Raw genomic sequence first — 5538 nt, 5'->3', positions numbered from 1 at the left:
AGCCCATGTTGTGGAAAAGAACTAAAAATGTCCTTAAATCTCTCCCATGCTTCATACAATGATTCTTTATCCCTTTGTTTGAACCCGGTGATTTGGGCGCTCAACATATTAGTCTTCTCCGGAGGATAGAATTTCTTGTAGAAAGCAAGTTCTAACTTCTTCCATGAATCATACCAAGGGTAGCCTTGTCTAGGCTCTTCAACCATTGCTTTGCGGTACCGATCAAAGAAAAAGGAAACAATACCCATTGGATTTGGACTTGAGTAACTCTGGTTTGAGAAATTGCATCACAATAGTCACAAAAAGTCTCCATATGTGAATGAGGGTCTTCACTAGGCATCCCTCCAAATTGACTTCTCTCAACTAGTTGTATGAATGCGGATTTGGTAATGAAATTACCGGTTAAGTGTGGGGTGTAGGAGTACCATTTGGTAGGTTCTCCTCGGTTGGTACGGAATATGATGAAAATTTAGGCATTGTGAGTTGATTTTGTGGTGGGTTTTGTATTGGGTTATCCTCTACTTATCTTGCAAAAGGGTTGGTAAACTCAATGTTATTTGGTTGAATGTCCACAATCTCTCCAATACCTACAACTCTTGAAGTACCTCTAGCAACTCTTCTAATGTTGGTTAAGGTCCTTTCAATCTCGAAATCAATAGGTAATAAATTACCTTATGATCTCCTAGTCATGAAAAATATCAAACAACTTGAAAACAATTAGAACAACCTTGAGGAGATTGACTTCCCCAAGGTAAAGAAAGACACGACTAAAAATAATTAACGAAAACCAAATCAATTTAACATCGTCCCCGACAACGGCGCCATTTTTGGTCTGGTTCAAACTCGTCATCAAAAGTTACCAACCAAAACAATATTTATAACTTCAAAAACTACTCTTATTAAAGAGGTAAGCAAAGGTCGGATCCCAAGGGACGGGTATTGTTGTAGGATTTTCAATTGTAAATAGCTATGTCTAAGGGTGTCACAAATTGGGTTGAGATGAGGTGTAATCTAAACTAAGCAACAAGATGAATGTAAACAAGGAAAGTAATAAAAGGGGTTTGATCAAATGATTAAAAAGCACTAGGGTGTCATGAGTTCATAGGGGATTCATGGGAGTAGATCATACAAACATGTTCTCAATTAGATGCAAGCACTTATTATTGTGATGGGATCGAGTTAGCTTATATCTTACAATCCCTAAGAAGGTTTGGGTCCCGGATCCGAGTCGTCTAGACTGTACAACACCTACAAGTCGACTTAATCCTTCCTATTCAACTCTATGCATGGTCTAATGAGTCTCGAGTTAGTTTAGATCTTACAAGCCTCATTGAAGAGATAATGGATGGTAAAAAAATGCAAGGTTTCGTAGTCTCACATTTCATCAAACATAAAATGTGCATAGGTTAAAATCACAGCAAGGAAGCAAATTAATTAAAAGAACATATTAGATTAAGCATAGATCAATCCCTATGTTTGTTTCCTCTAATTCTCCATTAATCTTAACTAAAGAACTACTCACTCATTATCAATTTTAGCATGCTAATAAGGTTGTCAATCATACTAACAAAGCAAAACATGATGAATAAAGTAAAGTGATTAACAATAATTAAACAAGGGTAAAGAGGAATTATACCTATGAAGATGATCCAAATAATAAAGCAAAGAAAAATAGAAGTACTTGATGATTGATGAAAGGTTGTCAATCCTCCAAATAAACCCAAATAATCTTCTAATTACCCAAATAAAAGAAGAACAATAGAGAAATTAATGAAAGATTAAGATGTGATTAATATTGAAGAGTGTATATAACTAAATTAAGATGAGATTAAAGTTGGATTAAGAGGATATTAAGAGAGCATAAGATAGGATGATAATCTAGGTAGTACAAAGGGGTATTTATACTAAAGATTAAGTACAAGGATTAGGGTTACTAAGGGCTTAAATGACTATTAAGACCTTAAGTAAACTTGAGGAAATGCTACTCGCGAGGGACATGCGCGGATCGTCTCTGCTAGTCCTACCACGATCCGCTCGTCCTGTGCTAAGCACAGGCTGTTCTGTAATGAGATCCGCTCGGATCAGGGAAGGGATACTCGGATCATAGCTCTCCAGTCCGCTCGTCCTGGGATCAAGCCACTCGGATCCTGGCAGTTTGGTACACTCAGATCATGCTCGGGCCGCTCGGATCCTTGGGCAGAGTAGTTCCCTTGTTTGGGTCCTTAACAATCCACAAGGATCGTATTGAGGATGCAAGGATCTTTTCATCATTGCCCATTTTACTTTATTTATCTAGTGTCGGTCTTCTCTTTGATGCTTGGTCATTAGATGCGATCCATTTAGCTTCATTTCGCCTCATAAATGCAAGAATAGCATTTCTTTCCTACCAAGGACTCAAAACCTCAAAGAATATGCAAAATGGGAAACTAAAGATAGTAAATGACCCAAATAAGTGCTAGAAAGCATAGAAACGAGGTTAATTCGGGGGCTAATTGTGCTCAAATATGAGTCACATCAAACATTTATTTACTTTAGTTGGTTTGACATTTTTGAGAAACCGCTGTTCTTTCATTTGACAGTTTTGGTTTAGACATGTATCGCTTTAACTTCATTTAATATACCACGTTTTGTTATTGTCTATTTGATATACGATGCCTCGGATAACCGAGATGGTAGCATTCCCATGCTTTAGGTGGTCCTGGTAAGGCACTTGGAGTATGAGGGTGTTACAAAGTAGTATCAGAGCGATGATTTTGGAACCTGTAACTAATGAACCCAATGAATCTAGGGAGTCAAAATAAAATGAACCCGGGTAGCAGTTGGTAGGAGCTAATGCAAAGGCTTGGGAGACGTCCTAAAGTCGCGATCTCGCCCTACAACTTTGAACCGGTCACTATGGGGTGTGTCTGGGGATCGCTATGTGTTTATTTAAGTTATGTTGTATACCTATATTGAAATGTGTGGGATGATAAATAAATGTGGAGAATGGAGAATGTAGTGGCGAAAGGTGAGTAAGTAGCATGATTATATGTTGATATGAATACCGGAATTGCATGCTGATTGATTTCTAATGTGGCTTATTAGAAACATGTGAATAGGAAGTTATGTTGTTGTATATACGTATGTATATATATATATATATATATATATATATATATATATATATATATATATATATATATATATATATATAGTTTTGGTGGAAATTAGTTGAGTTGAGCATGCGGGTAACTTACGAGTCAGCATGACTTGATCGAGTGGGGGGCACTCGATCGAGTAGGTCAGGGACTCGATCAAGTGGGTAGGGCTCGATCGAGTGGGGTGTATGTCGTTTTTGAGCAATCACTGCTGTTCTTGGGCATTCGATCGAGTAGGATGGCGACTTGATCGAGCGAGGGCTACTCGACCGAGTATGTCAGGGACTCGATCGAGTGAGGTTATTGATGATTTCTGGTCAGGTTCTGGAGTCGAGGAACTCAATCGAGTAAGTGGGCAACTCGATTGAGTGACCTCAACTCGATCGAGTGGGTTGAGAGCTCGGTCGAGTAAGTTCTGCACAAGTCGTTTACGTGTTTAAGTTATGGGATGTGTGTTTATATTTACCTCTTCTCTTATATAGTTCAAAGATGCCGCCGAAGAGATCTGCGTTATAGGCTAGGGCTGAGATGATGAGTATTGATGAGGTAGCCAAGATGCTTGAGCATCAAGAGGCGCTTACTGAGGCCTTGAAAAAGTTTTGGAAGGATAAAGAGGCTGGGGTAGATTTTGCTAAGATGAGTACTACCATAGCCCGTTTAAACCCAAAGGAATACAATGGGTACCGTAGCGCCAATTTTGCTCGACAATTGGCATAGAGAGATGGAGAATATTCTGATTGTGGTTTATTGCCCTGAGGATTTTAGAGTGGAACAAGCTGCGTTCTACTTGAGAGATGCGGCAGGAGAATGGTAGGATAAGGTTAGGGAGAGTGCCTTAGACCTGTATGTGAGGTAAGGGAAATCAGCTATACCTTGGGATGAGTTCAAGAGAGCTATGCGTCGAGAGTTTGTGCTGGAGCATGTCTGTAGTAAGTTGAGAGAGGAGTTTTATGATTTCAAAATGACTCCGGACATGACAGTGGCTGAGTACTATCACAAGTTCAATGAGAAGTCTAAATAGGCTGAAGATATGGGGTTGAACCAGGAGAACCTAGCTTTGAGGTTTGAGAAAGGTCTGACCTATAAGATTATAGAGTAGTTACCTGTGAGAGTCCTTACTGATGTTAAAGAAGTGTATGAGCGAGCCGGGAGAGCAGAGAGGTTGGTCGAGATGGCCAAAGAGAATAGGGAAAGGGGCCCGAGAAGAGGAAAGCTAAGAGTGAGGGTGGTGGTCAATCCAGTTATAAGAGGGGTAACCATAACCAAGCGAGGTCTTACTCATCGGGGTCGGGGTTCAGTGGTGGAGCTTCCTGGCATGGCCGAGGTGGTGGTAGTAGCAGCTGAGGTATATCTTGCTTTAAGTGTGGCGGTATAGGCCATAAGAGACATGAGTGCAACAGTGGTGTGGGCATGGGTTTTCAGAGGCCATCACAGGGGAGTTTTTCTTAGGGTCCGTCTCAGTGTTATTCTAGTAGCATGCTGGCTGAGTCATGGAACAATCAGGGTGGTCATAATAACAACAACGGTGGGGCTAACCAGAATGGCAGTAATTCATATCAGAAACCGGCAACAAACAACAACCAGGGGTCGACTGTCATGCCGTCTACTTCTGCTAGTACTGTCCAGGGAGGTGGACAGAATACCAGTGGCAAGCTATTCATGATGGACAAGAAATTTGCTGAGGATGATGCTCACGTAATCACGGGTACTTTTCTTATTAATGATGTCTTTACCTTTATTTTGTTTGATTCGGGAGAATCACATTCTTTTGTATCGTCGAGTCATGCTAAGCTTTTGGGTTTAAAAGAGTTTGAGTCTGTAAAAGAGGAAGTTTTTATACCGTCGGGCGAGTCTGTATCTTGTGGGAGGTCATCAAAGAGAACTAATAAATCTAAACGGAAAATACGAGATTTTTAAAACTTTTTAAAGTTTAAAGTGCGAAATACACCATTCGTGATCAAACGGAAATGAAAAGTAGGATAGTTAAGTTTTACAATTAAAAACAAAGTGTGTTGGGGAAAAGATATCCCACGAATAAGCACCAGTCTAAGGATAGGTGAATCTATGAAAACAATATCTAAAGTCCAAGGGTCAACGTTCTCGCTAGCTCACACGTCTTCCCCATGTAATCTGCATCACGAACCTGTCATTCATGTAAACATGAACGCCACAGTAAGTGGGGAGTAACCCAGGGTTCTCCTAGCCACAATAAGCCAAAATGCAAGTAATTAAGAACTCAATAAAGTAAACTAATATAAACAAACAATCGCATGGGGTAACAAGAGATTACAATTGATAGTCATAGTAAGATAGGCATAGTGAAATAAGAATGATTATGCACACATGAGAGAAGAATAATTAGGTCATCCGTTTATATACTGACTCATTGATTAATAATGAA

The 5538-nt window shown here is 39.8% G+C and overlaps 1 non-coding gene across 1 annotated transcript; it reads left to right on the top strand.

Annotated features, from left to right (window-relative positions):
- LOC141650300 (small nucleolar RNA R71) lies at nt 1-107 on the top strand. The gene has a single exon (XR_012546341.1). It is a non-coding gene; the product is annotated as a small nucleolar RNA R71 (small nucleolar RNA).
- Nucleotides 108-5538: the final 5431 nt, after the last annotated feature.

Source organism: Silene latifolia, chromosome 3 (assembly GCF_048544455.1).
Source record: "Silene latifolia isolate original U9 population chromosome 3, ASM4854445v1, whole genome shotgun sequence".
Classification (NCBI taxonomy): Eukaryota; Viridiplantae; Streptophyta; class Magnoliopsida; order Caryophyllales; family Caryophyllaceae; genus Silene; species Silene latifolia.
Note: the sequence above shows the minus strand (reverse complement) of the source record. Positions and strands in the feature narration are given on the sequence as shown.